Source organism: Manis javanica, chromosome 6 (assembly GCF_040802235.1).
Source record: "Manis javanica isolate MJ-LG chromosome 6, MJ_LKY, whole genome shotgun sequence".
In the NCBI taxonomy this organism is placed as follows: Eukaryota; Metazoa; Chordata; class Mammalia; order Pholidota; family Manidae; genus Manis; species Manis javanica.
This window is the reverse complement of record NC_133161.1, coordinates 83,000,987-83,018,175: the sequence shown is the minus strand read 5'-3', so window position 1 is coordinate 83,018,175 and position 17,189 is coordinate 83,000,987. Positions and strand designations below refer to the sequence as shown.

Sequence of the window (17,189 nt, the reverse complement as noted above, 5' to 3'; positions counted from 1 at the left end):
AACACTTAGCTGGTATCTGGAGAATCAGAGAATTGGTTGATGTGGCAATAAAGCACATACATCTGGTGTCAAACATGAAGTATTAAGAGTAGTGATAAGAGAAGTATGTAGACTGAAAACAGTTAATCTTTACACCCTTATAATCTATGTGTTATTCTTTCATGTCCCAGGCAACCACTGATCTGCTTTTGGTCATTACAGACTTGTTTATAAGATCTTGAATTTAAATAAATGGAATTGTACAATATGTAGGTACTATAGGAATGGTCAAAAAATACATGAAAACATGTTTAATATTTTTAGTCATCAGTAAATGTTTAATATCATTTGTCATAAAGTAAATTAAAACTACAATGATATACTGATACATACTTATTTGATTGACTAAAATTAAAAAGAGTGACCTGTTCAAGTGCTGACAAGGATGTAAAGCAACTGGAGCTCTCAAACACTGGTAGGGGATGTAAAACGGTACTACCACTTTGGGAAAACAGTTTGACAATTTCTTAAAAAGCTAAATTATGCCTACCAAATGATCCAGCCATTCTACTTCTAGGTATTTACATAACAGAACTGAAAGCATATCATCCCCACCAAGACGTGTACATAGAAATGAAATAGCTCCAAACTTGACAAACAACTATCAGTATATGGGTGTATAAACATTATGACATATCAGTACAGTGGAATATTATACTAAAAAAGAATGAACTATTGATGCCTACAAAAACATGGCCAAATCTCAAAAGTTTTACATTTTTAAAGCCACTATCTCTCTCAAACTGGTTTTCAGTGAAGGGAGAGAGCAAAAAAAGGAGAATGGAAATCTGGTCTTATTGTAATCATTTGAACATTTTTTCCCCAAATATGCACAAGAGATAGCTTCCCTGGAGTGTCAGATTAGGGTGGTAGTGGAGAGTATTTAAAATTTTATCAATCCCTTTCTCTGTCTCCCTTCCTTCAGGGCAATTTCAAGCATGAGAGTAGGATTGAATCTTCTTGGCATGTGTTTGGTTAAATCACACTGCCTTAGATCTTCTCAGGCAGAGTTAACTCGAGATATTAGCAACATGAAAATGTCTTTCCCCCAAAAAGTATAGGCCTATGAGGAATGACAGAGGAAGAAACCCTCTGGAGCATGTAAGTCCATTTGAGTTTCCAGAATCCAAGTAAAGGCCGAGCAAAATCCTAAGAGCTAGGGTGGATTTTATTTGGGTAACATATTCCTTTTATTCCTTTGGGTTACATATTCCAAAAACACTCTTCCTTTTATTAACACTCTTGCTTCCCCATAGCTGAATTTTGTTGTAATTTCTCATCCTTTCATAAAGCTCTTCTAATTTGAAAACCCCTTACTACATATGCAGGTATAAGCTCCCTTTGTGTTTTTCATACTGATCAGATGATTGTCCTTCCTGTAGTTATGAGAAGTTTTTGAGTATGGATTTTGGTATGGTCTGTTTATCTAGAGGCTTCCAGTTGGTTCATGCATACTGTGACCTTTATTTTTGTCATTAAGAGCAATCCCCACAATAAAGCAAATGTATTCCTTTACTATTCATTGCCAGATTACTTAGGTTTTTCAGTTAAAGCCACTAAAAAAATGAAGTTTTTCTTTGCCCTTTCACTCTATTCTGTTTAATTTCATCTTGTTTTGTTTCACTGAAGAAATCATGCTTATTTTGTTACCAAGTCCAAGTTCATGCCACCTGCCACACGACACACCTGTTAAGAGGTAAGGAAGGTATTGGGGGAAGGACAGAGAATTTATTCAGAAAGCCAGCTGTGGGTAAAATTGTAATATTTCTAGAATCTCTCACCTGGCCTTAATGCATCTCCATATCAACAGGTGTTTCCAAGGGGAGGAGAGAAGTAGTCCATCTCTACATCAATACATGATTACAAGGGGAATGGAGAGCAAGCCTGCACCTGGACCAGAGAGATTTTGTGGGGCCTTTGCAGCCAGGTCACTAGAGACATGGGCGAAAGGGAGTAGACAACTTCTTGTAAGCAATAAATGGGTTTCTCCCACATTGTTTTTCCCTTTGACTGATTTCAGCTTCAAAGGTTTACTTGCCCTGGGCTGGAAACACGTTTTTCTCCCTAGAGTTACACCAGCAAACCAAGAAGATGGTAGACTAATGTTCTAAAGAACCGACAACTCAGGGTTGATTTCAAGCTGCTTTTATGCTAAGGAAGATGAGGGGCAAAAGAAAGTTGAGGTCAGGAGGTGGTCTCAGACATCTGGGCAGCAGCAAGGGTCTGAGGAGAGTTGCGAAACTCCTTTTTCTTGGTTAGCTGATGCTAATGAATTTGTTATTGTCGATCTGGTCCGGATGTTCCTGTAAATCCTTGACAGAACAATTGTCCTATTTACACATACTTATCTACTGGGGAAGTCGATTTGGGTAAGCAGCTGTTTGCATCAATCTTAAGCCTGAGCAAAACTCCTTTTGATGATTAACAAGCCTACGTGCAGGGCTGAGCAGAAGCTTTTTCTGTTAGAGTTCCTCAGGATGATAGTATGGTACATACTCAGTGAATCCCATTTCTCTGAACATGACCAGGCCAAGGTCACTTCCTCTCAAACTGCATGCATCCTGTATATCCAGTTTCTACATTTTTGTTTTCTCAACATTTTTGTATTCTCATTCTCTTATGAAAAAAGAATCCATATTATTAATTAAAAGTAATCTTGTACTTGTCACCTAGACCAACATATGATAGATGAAACCTCCCAGATTATAATGGGACCAGATTCTTCATTCAGACTTCAGGAAAGTAGATGTTTAAGAAAAGGTTAATAAGCATGCACTTGTCACGAACTAAAAGAGTTAGTAATAGTGAAATTTTTAGTATTAGTTAGTAATAGTGAGTAGTTAGTGAAAGTGGTGAAAGAGTTAGTAATAGTGAAAAGTGGAGGGAAAAAGCTCAAAAAATTTTAATAGGAAGAGAATTACATTTTGTATTCTTTTTAATATGGTAAACATTTTAATCTGATTGAAACTATTTACTTCTGTTCAAACATACATTATCACAAGGTTGTAATTTAGAGTTCAAAAACATAATTACTAAGTTTTTAAACATTTGTAATCAAAATTAAATGTACTAAAAATGAAGAAATTTAAATATGTTTCACATACATTTTGTCTGAATCTGAGTTTCCTAGAGAGCAGACCCTTTGAGAAAGGATTCCTTACAGGTGATTTATTTGTGAAGTGATCCTGGGGAGCAAGGTTGAATGAATGATAAAAGTGAGAACCAGCAGCAGAGAAACCCCGTGCGGGGCGTGCACTGAGCTGGTTGTTGGTGCTCTGTCCCTTGGGATTTTGGAGGAGCCTATAAACTGCCTCACAGAACTGTCCATGCCGATAGGATGGAGGAGAGAGTTCCTATAAGCTTCTAATCTCTGTTGTCTGGCCTCAGGGCAGTTCACTCCCCTTAGTTTCTGGTTGCACCTTTCTGAATGTCCCGTGGGTTCCGGAGGGTGTCCCATACCACAGTACTGAGGAGTCCCCAGTCAGGAAGCAAAGGTATGCTGCGAGGCTCAGACAGGGCGCTGCCGAGTTTCACTGCAGTGATGCTGTTGAAGCACTGGCTAAAGGGGAATTTGAGGATAGTCTGAGCATAGCTATTGATGTAAATGTCAATGTTAGTTTTAGCAGATAACAGTGCTTAATAGCCATTTCTCTAAAATGCAAATGCTAGAAGGCAAATTGCATTTCCACATCCAGTTGGAACTATGGACATATAGCTATTTCAACTTTGAGGGTATACAAATGTGACTAACTGTAGTGATAACAAAAATAATTCATCTGGTGATTTCAATATGAGCTAGTTTAGAAACACAGTTTGTAGGAACTCTATAAATTCTATTAATCAAATCCCAACAAATGCAAGAAAACCAGACTGTCTCTGGCGTTTCATCTTTTCTTAAAATGTCAGGCGGTTCAAAAAATGCTTACTCCTTTAAGTGTTTTATTATTCAATTAATATTGTAATGCATTACTGAGATTTCAGATGGTTCAGAAATTGAGCCACTGTAACACATCTCCTATATTGTTAAATATGTCCCTCTAGTCTTTAATCCTGTTTGCAATGTGGATGTGATTGCAGTCATAGTGAATATGCACTTTATATTATGTTTTTAACATTTTCTTATTGCTGTATGATTTTCATTATTGTGATTTTAATCTGAACATTTTATTACATAGGATTGAACTATCATAAATATTAAGCCATTCCTCTACCATTATACCCCTAGCATGTTTCAAAATGTAGTTTATATTTAGGCCCAAAATATGTTGTATTGAGCATTTTCACAGTCATAATTGTTTATTTCTTTGTATTACTTCTGTGGATAAATATCTGGTTTTAAGAGAGATGCATTGAGAAAGTGGGCATATTTATTTTCTTGAGATATGCTGTTCACAAGGCCTGTATGGATTTATATTAGCACATTTCACCCTGTGTTCATTAGCATTAGGAGTTATGTTTAAATTATTGTCAAATTAATCATTGAGAATGATTCCTGACATATTTATATCTGTGGCTTTACATTTTACTCTTCAAATATTACCAGAATTTTTTCCTTTGACTTTCTCTGTGAGGAATTCTTTTATTGCTACAAATAACAAAAAACTTAGTGACTTGAAACATTACAGATTTATTATCTTACGAATTCTCTGTATCAGGGCTCTGGGTATTAGTTAGACAGCTTCTCTACTTGATGTCTCACCAGGCTGAGATCAAAGGTGGTGGGCAGTGTTGCAGTTTCATCTGAGGCTTGGATGTTCTCTTCCAAACTCAGTTTTTGGCAGAATTCAGTCCCTGATGGCTGTGTGACTAAGGTTCCTGATGGCTCGCTGGTTGTCATCCTCGAGACCCACAGATTTCCCTCACATATCCACATATAGGACAAAACATGGCAATGTACTTCATCTTTGAGGCCAACAAGAGAGCATCTCTCTGACGCTTCTTCATCTTTTAAAGAGCTCGCCTGATTAGGTCAGGACCACCCAGTATAACATCCCTTTTTGATAAACTCAAAATCAACTCATTACAAAGTAATCACAGGTGTGTATTCCATAAAATTCAGTCCTGCTCACTCAAAAAGGAGGGGACTGTATAAGATGCGTACACCAGAGGGTGGGAATCTTAGGGCTTTCTTAGGCTTCTGCCTATGACCCCAAGGTAACCTTGGAAATTAAAAGAAAAAAAAAAAATATATATATATATATATATATATAGAGAGAGAGAGAGAGAGAGAGAGAGAGAGAGAGAGCAGGTGCTATAACTAGGGCCACAGATTAATATTTCAATCTCAGGTACATGAATATTAAAGATAATTGCCTTATTTTCCACATGAATTTGAAATGTCTTAATATGTTAAATAAAAGTTGCCAAAGAACTTTCCATTTTCATGTCACTGAAAACCATGTTGCTATAAACAGGTTTGCCTAAATAATTACTTTAAAATACAATTTAACCTATAAGAATAATAGCAACATTGTAAAAAATTTAGAAAAATCAAGAAAGAAAAATGAATTATATAATGTCAGCCTCAGGTCTTTCCATGTATCTCTATGACCTCCCTGATTTTTGCCTGAATAGCTTACCCCTGATGTCCATCCTTTGACCTGCTCTCCCCACGCACCCCCTCTTCCCTCTCTTACACTTCAGACAGAGCATTCATTTGCTTCTCTCTGATAGTATCTTTTGACTCCATATCAGTTCCTGCCACCTGTCCTCATGCTGTATGTACACTGAGTTCCTTCTGACCTCCACCCATAAACTTGTGCTATTTCAAAGGCTTTGCAGTGTGATTTTTATGTATGAATACATCTAGGGCATCTTCATTGAACTTCTGTATTGATACAAGTGAAAAAATTGTACCTCACTTTTTTCCTTGAGTATTAGCTGAAGTAGATAAGGGTTTTGGTAATCTCTGGTACAACGAATGTTTTCTGTTTATTAACAAGGGCATGTTTATATATTGGCACTTCTGTATTTCTTAGAAGGCTGTATTAACAATAAAAGCTAGCGTTTATCTGATGTTTAATATATCCCAGGCATTGTGCAGTATGCTTTAAATATATTACTTCTTACATCAACTCAGTGAATTAAGAAACCATTATCATTGCCACTGCTATAGATTGTTTATGTCTTGTTAAAATCCATATGTTGAAATCCTAACCCCCAGTGTGATGGTATGAGGAGGACAGTTATTTGGTAGATGATTAGGTCATGAGGGTGGAACACTCATGAATGGGATTAGTGCCCCTCATCCCTCTGACATGGGAGAAGGCAGTGAAGAGACAACCTTCTATGAACCAGGAAGTGTGCTCTCATCAGATATACAATCTGCTGACTCCTTGATCTTGGACTTCCCAGTCTCTAGAACTGTGAGAAATAGATTTCTGTTGTTTACAAGCCACTTGGTCTGTGGTATTCAGTTAGAGCAGCCCAAATGACATGTACACTAAGGATGAAGAAACAGAAGTTCAGGGTTGAAGTCACACAGTTAGCAAGCAGCAGAACTGGGAGTAGAACTCAAGGAGTCTGAATCCTACATTTGTACCCTAGCACTAGGCTGAGATGACTATGATCACGCAGTATCATTTCTTCCAAAGGCAGCAGTCTGGGAAATTGATGGAGTGGACAACAGGGTTTCTCTCACTTAGCAGTATCTGTGATTCCCTCTCAGGGCTCCACTGAATGTAGGGACCTCTCCTAAGCCCTAAGGGGCCTCTGTTCATTCACTAGAAAGGTTTACTTACCATAAGCACAACTTCACAGATGTTTTCCTCCTTTTCTTATTTATGTCATGTTCTATTAATTGAATGTATATTAAAATCCCCTACCTTTATTACTGCTGCTTCAGATTTTTCTTCTGGAATCATTGCTTCTCTCTTAGTTTTCCAACTGTGTATCAAAAAAATGAGAAGATCAAGAGATATTCCTTCTGCTCTTAATCACTTGTAAGATTGCCTGCTTCTAGTAGCGATCTCAAAGATGTAACACACAAAAGAAAATGAATATATTTTTAAAGATTCATGATTTTCCACCATCCTTTTGTAAAATGGCTCTTGGATTTTTCTCTTCTGCCATTCTTCTATTTCTTCATGTTTATGCTTGTTTTTCCTTTTAATTTGCAAACCCAAGAGAGTGCATGGTAATTGTATTTCTATTTTGTGTAGAATATTTTTGTCCATCCCTAATATTAAAATTGAAAGTGATGAAAGCAAATTATAAATATTATTCTTCCATCTCTGCAAATTTATAAATTCTTCTTAAGTGAAAAGATTGCAAACTAAATTATCAAATAAATTATTGTAAAGCCAACCTCTTAATCTTGCAGTAAATAGTCATAAGAATGTTATTGTACATAACTTGAACTAATATTCCCTCTGTGTGTGTGTGTTTAATTTTTTTAGAATACTTGGTCTGAAATAGTGCACTGTCTATTTTAAAGTAATGTGATGATGATTATAAAGTTTAAAAGAACATATCTTCTTGATTCAACCTAATCTAAGTTGATGTTTAGAAGTTAATTTTCTCACCAGCATTTTATATCATTCTCATTCATTTTTACATGTAGTTACTAAGTGGAAACTTGCATTAAAAAGTAAAATCCAACAAAGTAAATTTTAAACATCTTACTGGCTTTATCCATGATTTATGAATGGGGCAGCATCCAATCTAGCCATTAGAAAGGAGCTCAGAGAAGCAGTACAAAAGGAGACTTTATAGGTGGGAAGGAGCAGGAAGAAAAATTATACTAGGGAAAAAACAGGTTGGTTATCACACGATTATTTTGAGTTAGAAGATGGCAGACAGATTACCTAATAGTGCTGATCAGGCAATTTCTGATCTGCTGGTTTATGAGTCCATTTCTGGGAAAGCTAAAACTGTACTTAAGTCTCAGTTTGGTGATGAGGGATTTACCATTTGGGGCCTATTGTCTTGTTTTTAGCACTGGATAAAAGATATCGTGTATAGATGAGTTGCATTCAAATTCAACTGATAATCATTGAGATCTACAATCAGGAAATGTGAAAGCACTTTGGACTCCCTATCCCAGCGAGCATTCATGGAGATCCATCAAGTAAGGATAAATCTTCCCTTTTAACTAAGCAAGCTATATTTAATGGCAGTTTACTTATTTACTAAAGGTTAAGTTGTTAACTATGGTAAAACTAGGGTGGAGCTTCTGATGCAATGAAGTCACATTTGTTTGAGTAGAGGGAAAGAACTCAGATACCATCAATATCTCAGAGAGGGATGGGGCCACTGAAGTCTTCGTAGGAGGGGTTGTCAGTACTCATTGTCATCATTATCCTCTAATTCCTGGACTCTGACTTCTAGCTGTATCACTTTGTCAAAATGTTATCAGTGACATCAGTGTCCCTAAGTCCAGTGGATATTTTTCAGGCTTCATCTTTGCTGACCTTTTTCCAAATGTAAAACTATTGATTGCTTTTCTCCATGTTGGGAACATTCTCCCATGTTGCCTTATTCCTGCACTCCCTGGTCTGAATTCCTCTTTTATTTTCCTTTCCTTGTCAGCCTCCTTTGCAATCTCCTCCTCTTTGCCAAACAATTGTTATTTATAATTCTTCAAGGCTGTATCCCAAGCTCTTTTTCTTCCTACTCTGTACCTTTAGACAATCTTATTGGTGCCCACAGTTTCTATTACTATCTATTCCTTGATGATTCAAAAATGTCTATCTATCCCCAGTCCAGACTTCTCCTCTGACCTCTGGATCAGAATTTCCAAATTCCTGATCAGCTCTGCAAGGCCATCTCAGGGCACTTCAGAGTCATCATATCCAAAACCATTTTGAGGTACTTCCTCTTCCTTTCTCAAACCTGATCCTCTTCTACAATTCCCTGTCTCAGTAAGTCACCACCACCCCTGAAATTTCTACCTCCTGACTGCCCATTAGCCCTTCCCATATCTGATAGTGATGAATTAAGCACCATGGTCTCTGGTTTGGCATCCAAAATACATTAGAAATAAGACTGCCATTTTGATCTCCATCTCTATTGCACTACTTCAGGTTATTATCTCCTTTTGGAACATTTTGAATAGCTGCCCACTCATCTATACAAATCTCATCTTCTTTCCCTTAGTCATTTCTCTACACGACAGCCAAGGTGATCTTTCCAAATTTCAAATCTTAATCATGCCATCCCATCCCCAAACACTTGTTTCTAAAATTAAGACAAAAAATCCTTAATATATCTTAAAAGACCCCTGTAGTCTGGTCTTTTCAACCTTACCTCACTCTGTTCTTCCCTTCCTTTTAGAGCTCCAGCCACCACAGTCTTTACATGCACTATAATTTCACTTACGTCAGGGTCTTTGCACATGTGCTTCCTGTGGCCTAGAATAGTTCCTTTCCTCTCTTCATCTCATTACTGCCTTCTCACCCTCAGTTCAAGGTTATTTTCTCAGGAAAACTTCCTGGCCCCTCTGACTAGATCACTGTTTGCATTTATGTGCTAATGGGATCATATTCACTGCTTTTATAGCATATATTGCATTTTATACTTATTATGTTATTGATATGTGTAATGGCTTTCTCCCTCCTGGACTAAAAGTTCCATGAATGTAGAACTTGTTCTTGTTTTTACTATTATAGCCCCCTAATTTAACACAATGCCTATTCAGTAACACAATGCCTATTCATTTACTCAGTATATTTACTGACTGAGAAAGCCAAGTTAAGATTATTCCAACAGTATTTTAGTGAAAAATTAGAGTGTCAAGGAAGAGTTGTACTCAGTATATTTACTGAGTAAATGAATAAGTGAATGATTTAGTAAATGCAAAATTGGAGATATCACCTTTTTGTATAATTCCTCTTGATATAAATAGCTTATCTCCTTTACTAGAATAGTCTATTTTGAAAGAAGACACTAATCTTACCCACCACTTTTCCCCCAGATGTCTAAGTTGGAATATGGCTTAAGTGCTTTGTTAACATTTAAACTGAAAAAATACAAGCGAAAATAAAACTTAATTCAAATGAGTGTTTTGTTTCTGTTGTTTTAAGTGTTATTTCCCCTACTGCCTAATGAAAGGATCACAAATTTTTCAGTGTTTTTCAAAGCAACAGAATCAAAGCAGAACCCCTATTTTTTAGACAGACATCTCTGGTGTTAGGAAGGCAATTTTGGGAAAAAAATCAGTTTAATATAGTTAATATATTCATAACAGATGTAGTGATAAGGAAAAACCAATGACATTATCTACGTGGCTTAAGGAAAATATATGTCGTTTCTACCTTCATTTCTTTCTTCCACCCATGTGTTCATATTAATGTAGTCCAAAATCAAACTCAAGGTTATTTATGATAGACTACAAATGTTGCTTTCTTTTTCCTGATTCATAAGTACACTGATTTCAACTGACCAACTTTTTGCTAAGGACAGAAACATGTTTGTCCTTCTGTGTGATAAAGAAATTGTTATGTCTTGAGGTTGAAGATATGTTAGTTAAGACTAGATGCTGATGGCATGGTTATAGCCAATAATGTGTAATTTATCCTAATTCACAGTGACATAATTATATCTCACATATTTTACTGTGTATTCTTTTGGGAAATCTCAACCTAAGTGCTTACATTTTTCTAGATTCAATTGTGTGGGTTAAATCACCTGGAAAATAGCCAGACTGAGAAAGCCAAGTTAAGATTATTCCAACAGTATTTTAGTGAAAAATTAGAGTGTCAAGGAAGAGTTGTACTCAGATAAATGACCTCATACTGATTTTATACAAAGGGGCAGGTGGTTTCTTAAGGAAAGAGAGAGAGGATCTTGTCTTTGGTTCAGCATTTTAAAATGATAAGTCAAATTAACGACATTCTAATGGTTCTAATTTTGGAATAATTAAGATTTCTGCTAGGGTAGGATTTGTGTTTCAGGATTACAGTTTCCTAACTTAAAGATGACTGCGTCATTCACTTCAGAGAGTCGGAATGAAAGTTAAGTCTCTGGAGAACTCTGAAGGCCTTTCCTTATTCAGGGTTTTTTTGGTAAATAAAGTTTCTGCATAAAATATTATCTAAGCCTTATTCAGAAAAAAGCAGTTCTGATTCCTGGTACAACACCTCTAGCTACAAGCTGGCCTTGCCAGACCCAGGACATCGCTACTTCTCTTGCTACCCGGACTTGGTCATCAAAATTGCCTATTACTGTGCTGAAGTCTGGTGGCCACATCACCTTATGCTGAACATAACTGGAAACGAGGAAGTAACTAGAAAAGGCTTTTGACCAAAAACCTGTCACAAAGTCCATGTAACAACATCTTTGCTATTAACTTGGGGTGTGGGAAAATCTATGTTTCCCACACTGTATTTCCCAAAACACTAGCTAGAAAAAAAGAGATTCCACAAAGGAGTTCTTAAACTGTGTGTCTGTCTCAAAGAAACACAGCATTAAAGAAATGTTTAGCTTGATTTAACCTCATATATCAAAAATTTGTCTGACAAAGCTAATCTCTCAACCTTATTTTTGCTGGAGTTTTGAAGGGAAACCTTGTTCTATTTATTTGAAACTATATTGGTAGCAGAGCTCTTGAAGTTGCATGATTCCACAGAACCTTTCAAAGTGCCTATGTATAGTAGCTCTTTGTTGAAAAATTGAATGACTAAGTGAATGGGTTAGTGGATAGATGGATAGGTAGATGGAAGGATGATCAAGTAAATTAATAAAAATAGTTCTGAGGCCTAACACCATGAATATAATTATTAAACATATAGTAGAGATGAAATAAGGGTTGCTAAAGTCAGATGCTACCTGTAAGATGGACCAATATTTGCAGTATATATAGAAAAATCCTCTAGCATCATCCTTTTAATCAATGTGTTAACCTTTTAAAGGACATTTCTTCCTAGTCTCTTCCTCTTTTGCCCACACCTTCAAATCCCTTCCCCCTGCTCAACCAGCTCCTCTGTTACACAACAAACCCTCTTTATAGTTTATGTACAACATTACAGCTGCATGTTAATTTTTCTGCCTCTCCACTAATAACCAAAAATTTCTAACAAGGTTAGATTATCAGGCACTCTTCTGAGCATTCCACACATATTATCATCTCATTTATTCCTGTAGTTATTTTCCTCATTGTCCCGACCCGCGGGATTAACGTGGAGTGTAGCCGGAGACGCCTGCAGAAATGAACAAGCAAGGGACACAAAGAACGACCAGCAAGACAGGGTGTCTGATCAAGCTGGCAAAGTTTATTGTTTACAGGCTCAATTTATACAAGTAGCAAGTAAGGGGTGGGTCAGAAGATGATTGGACCTTAGGTGGCGCTGGCGGGGAGGTGTTCTCACACATCCTCAAGGTCTCCCTATTTTCAGAGCGAGGAGTCTTGGCTCATCTTCAAGGACAAGATATGTTTTTGTGAGCAGATAACTTCCAAGGACTGCACCGGTTGCTCTCAAGCTTGTGCTTTCCCACGCTGCGTTCAGACGTGGGGGAAGGGACATAGCCCCGGCTCCCAACATCTCCCCCTTTTTTCTTTAATAAAATAACCAGCCTAACTCAGACTGGGTCAAGGTATGTGCCTGTCTTAGGTTGTACGGTTGAAGTAAATCCTTACCCGTCATGGGGGCATAGTCCTCTGTCGACCACTCCCTGTCTTAGGTTGGTATTTACTATTCAACTATATCTTACCCGTCACTGGCTACCATACTTGACTTTAGATCTTATGATTTACAAGTGGGGGAGCCGTCTGCAATTTCAAATAATGCAGGTCTCTTAAGGCTTGTTGGATGAGTTAGGAGGGATTGGGACAGGAACTTGGAGCTTTTTATCTACTGGGTAGACGGTGCCTGTCTTAGGTTTAGAGGTTTTGTACCTGGCCTCTGTTTTTCAGGAGCTTGCCTCTTTTTGGAGTCGGCCTGATATCTTCAGGGGAGCTTGCCCTAATACTGGATCGGCCTACATAAATAGGAGCTTGCCCCAGTATTAGATCGGCCCCTGTTATTTTTATCAGAGGTCTTATGTCTGTCCTGTATTTCTGCAGGTACAACCTCTTAATTACCCGTCATTGACTACCCGCCTTAATTGCCCAGAGATGTTGTCAAGGGACAGGACAAGAAACTTTGACATAGCTCGTTCCTGGTTTATTTTATTGCCAGCTCAGGGCTCTATGTAAAGATTCACACCTTGGTCAGCTAAAGCAAGGCGGTGATAATGAACTTGTATGGGTTTTGCTACGAGGGAGTCAATTTGCTGTTTGATTAACATTGTAAGTTTTTGAAAAGCCCAGGGGCCGAAAGAAAGTACTAGTAGTAATCCTAAAAGGGGGCCTAATATAGGAAGGAGGTATGGGAGGAGTCCATTTAGTCCTGTCCAAAGAGGGTTGTTCTGAAGTTCTTTCCTTCTTCTCTCGAGATCTTCTTGAAGAATCTTTATTTTATCTCGAACAATGCCGGACTTATTGGCATAGAAGCAGCATTTTTCCTGTAAGGCTAAACAGATACCTCCCTGTTCTGCTGTGAGAAGATCTAAACCTCGATGTTTCCCTGGAGTGGTGGAAGGGGGGTACCTTCAATAGTCGTTTTAGAGCGGCATTCATTAGCCTAATGGAAACCACGCCGACATCGAGGGCATAGGGTTTTGGGAGGAGCACGAGGTAGGGGTGTATGAGGCAGGGAAGTGCGAGGTGGGTGAGGCTGAGTCTCTGCCTGGCATTGGCGAGCAAAATGTCCTGGTTGTTTACAATTAAAGCAGGTTTTTTGTTTATTATTATCTATTTTGATGTCTTTAAGTGCCATTCCTATGGCTAATCCAATTGCATGGGAGGTACCTATGCCTGAACAGAGTTTAATATAATCAGTGAGACTGCCACAGCGATGCGGTCTTATGGTTTCTTGGCAGGACGGATTAGCATTTTCATAAGCTAGGTGTTTAACAAAGGCACTTTCTGTTTCTCCTCCCCCAACTAGCCGCTCGGCAGCATCAGTTAGGCGACTAATGAAATCACTGTAAGGTTCATCAGGTCCTTGGCGGATTTTTGCTAGGGAGGTAGTGGCGGAGCCTTTAGGAGGGAGGCGTCGCCATGCCTTAAGGGCTGCATTTTGGACCTGAGCTAGGAGACCTGGGGGGAAGGCTGCTTGGGCTTCGTTTGTTTCATAGGGACTTCGGCCGAGAAGCTTATCTCTTGTCCATGAGCGGGAGGTTTTACTTTCACTATTGCGCTGCGCGGTCTCACGGCAGTTCTCAACAAAATCAGTACGCCATAAGACATACTCTCCTCCTGACAAAGCAGCTCGGGCTAGGGAAAGCCAGTCATTAGGGATTAGCCACCGATCACTCAGGCTTTCAATTAATGCTAATGTGAAAGGAGCTGCGGGGCCGTAATTGGTGACGGCTGCCTTTAAGTCTTTTAAATGTTTAAGATTCAGGCGGCGATATTTTTGGGTTTTAACTGGATCTCTTATGTTGGTATTGGGCTCTTCATGGTCTGAGGGCTCTCCCTCGGGATTTTGTTCCTGGTCTGAAATATCTGGATCTTGAGAATCGGGGGCATTTTCATCCTCACTCTCTCCTACGACTTCTGGGGGGGTCTCTGGGCGGCGACCACGGACGAGCGGGCGGCCGCGGGTGACTGGAAAGGCTAAAACTGGGTTCTTAGGTTTCGCATTCTTCGTGGGTTTTTTAGGAAGCGACGAAGCATGCGCAGAATGTAGTGAAGTGAGCTCTGAGTCAAGGGCTTTAATCTCTTTAACGAGCTGAACATGTTCACGCTTTTGTTGTAGTATCTCTTTAAGCGAAGAGACTTCTTTAATTAGAGAAAGTTTTACTTGCCTGATGGGGTCAGTGGAAGAAGATAAGTTAAGTACTTCTAGAGTAGGATTTTGAGGTATGGGGGCGCCTTTTGGAAGAGTGGGATTATACGGAGGGGGTCTATAACCTATGTAGGTGGTATTATAAAAGGGTGGCGCTGTAGGGCGCCAGGGGTCTCTTTCAGCCTGGCAAGGGATGGTCTGATTTTCTAGGGGTTCTTCAGTTTGCGATTTAAAGGACGTAAGTGCAGGATAAATATTTGGAATCTTAGGGGGATCAGCTATGTCCTGGGTATCAATTTTATCATGGGTATTTGGAGATTCTGTGTCTGGTTGAGATTCGGGGGATTTGTCAGTATGGGTTATGGGTTCATCAGGAATATCTACGGCTACAGAAGGGCAGGCAGAGGGCGGTCGGGAGTCCTCTCTGAGAGCTTTTTCTCCTGTTTTGATTATAGTTTTAATGTCAGGATCTTGTGAATGAACCTCAAGGACGTCATGAATAAGGTTCCAATATGAAAATGCTGAGACGGGAACTTTTTCAGGGCCAAAGGTCCGATAAAAATCTTGAAGGGCATCACCAACTCTTTTCCACTGTTTGTGATCAATAGTGCCCTCTAGGGGAAACCAGGGACAAGTCTCATGGATAAAAGTAAAAAAATACCTAAGGTCTTTTCTTTTAACCCTAATTCCTCGTGTCCTGAGGGACTCCTTGAGTCCAGTAAGGAAAACTTCATGGGAGTTCAGAGAGTTGCCCATCACTATGGCCGCAACCCTTGCACTGTAAAAATTTGAAACTTTTCCTCCAATGTAGCCGCAACTACATCAATGTCCTGAAACACTGGAGTCACTCTCGTCAGCTCTGACGAGCCCTTGTTTACGTAGGACAGTCGGCAGGTACAATCCGCCTGCTCGGACCCTCTAGGGCAGGGACTCTGGAGTCGGAGTCCCCTGGGTATGCCTTCGAGGTGGACGACCTTTAGCCCAAAGTAAACACAAGGTTTTCAGAGAGGAACGGCCAGTGAACAAAACAAGGAATAAATCGCGGCAGCAAACTGGAGGAAAGTGATAAGATCAAATGAACTGCTGAACACCCAAGAGGTTGTCTGGAATCTTGCTTGGGGAATTCGTCTACTCACCTCTCAAGGATCTGTATTACGGACGGGTGAGCCGCAGTGATCCTTCTCCATGCAGAGTCGACATCAGGTCAATACCCGTGCGGTGACTCAAATGAATGCCTGGCCAGGGCTTCCGAGCAGACGTTTCAGCAGGAGTCCCGGGGGGCCCCACGTTGGGCGCCAGTTGTCCCGACCCGCGGGATTAACGTGGAGTGTAGCCGGAGACGCCTGCAGAAATGAACAAGCAAGGGACACAAAGAACGACCAGCAAGACAGGGTGTCTGATCAAGCTGGCAAAGTTTATTGTTTACAGGCTCAATTTATACAAGTAGCAAGTAAGGGGTGGGTCAGAAGATGATTGGACCTTAGGTGGCGCTGGCGGGGAGGTGTTCTCACACATCCTCAAGGTCTCCCTATTTTCAGAGCGAGGAGTCTTGGCTCATCTTCAAGGACAAGATATGTTTTTGTGAGCAGATAACTTCCAAGGACTGCACCGGTTGCTCTCAAGCTTGTGCTTTCCCACGCTGCGTTCAGACGTGGGGGAAGGGACATAGCCCCGGCTCCCAACACCTCATGTTTATGGTTGTGGATACTAAGGAGTTAAGAACTTTATTCCAGGCTATTCAGCTAATCAGAGAGCTGAGTATCAGTCCAGATGACTAACTGAAGTTCTCACCTTACTTGGCGCTGTTCTCTACACACTTGAGAGGCTGTTTCTCTTGCTTTTTTGTCTCCAAAGGCAAGAGCTTTTTCTCCAGGTCACTCCTATTAGCTCCTCACACAGATGAGTCTGTGTGACAAATAATAAAACAAAACCCACATGCCCAAATTGAAACTCAACCATGGTTGAGTTACAATATAATGATTATTGTTCATCACAATGATTCTGGGATATTAAGGAAAGGATAAGATATGTTGAATATATTCTGCCTCATGAGACAGAATAGTCTGTAATATTGTTGAACTAAGATACCAGGGCTTGAAAGGAGCAAATCTTCGAGTAGTTTGAAAGCTCCCTAAGTAGTAAGAAATCCCCCATACAGACAGGTGATCAAGAATAAATAATGCCCTTTGAGTTCTGAAAGATGGCACAATTTTATATTCTGCTTGTACAACTTCTGTATCTAAATGGAGCTTTGTCCTTTCAAAATTCATACTCAGCTGTACTATTCTTGCTCTGCTTGTTGGAATAGTAATAAAATATGGCACACATGAGTTACTTGATGAGGTGATTTAAAACTGCAATGCTTCTAATATAACTCTAACA

General features: G+C 39.4%; 1 long non-coding RNA gene across 2 annotated transcripts in view; it reads right to left on the bottom strand.

The window, feature by feature from the left end:
* Positions 1–16,492, bottom strand: part of LOC140849930 (uncharacterized) — a 37,358-nt gene extending 20,866 nt beyond the window's left edge. Inside the window, exons 1-3 of one of the 2 annotated variants that reach the window (XR_012132341.1) lie at positions 15,944–16,492; positions 6,864–6,924; positions 4,724–5,198 (exon numbers count right to left, since the gene is read on the bottom strand). This is a non-coding gene — a long non-coding RNA (uncharacterized lncRNA). Of the gene's footprint in view, positions 1–4,723; positions 5,199–6,863; positions 6,925–15,943 lie in introns of those variants that run through there. The other variant, XR_012132342.1, reaches the window with a different exon arrangement.
* Positions 16,493–17,189: the final 697 nt, after the last annotated feature.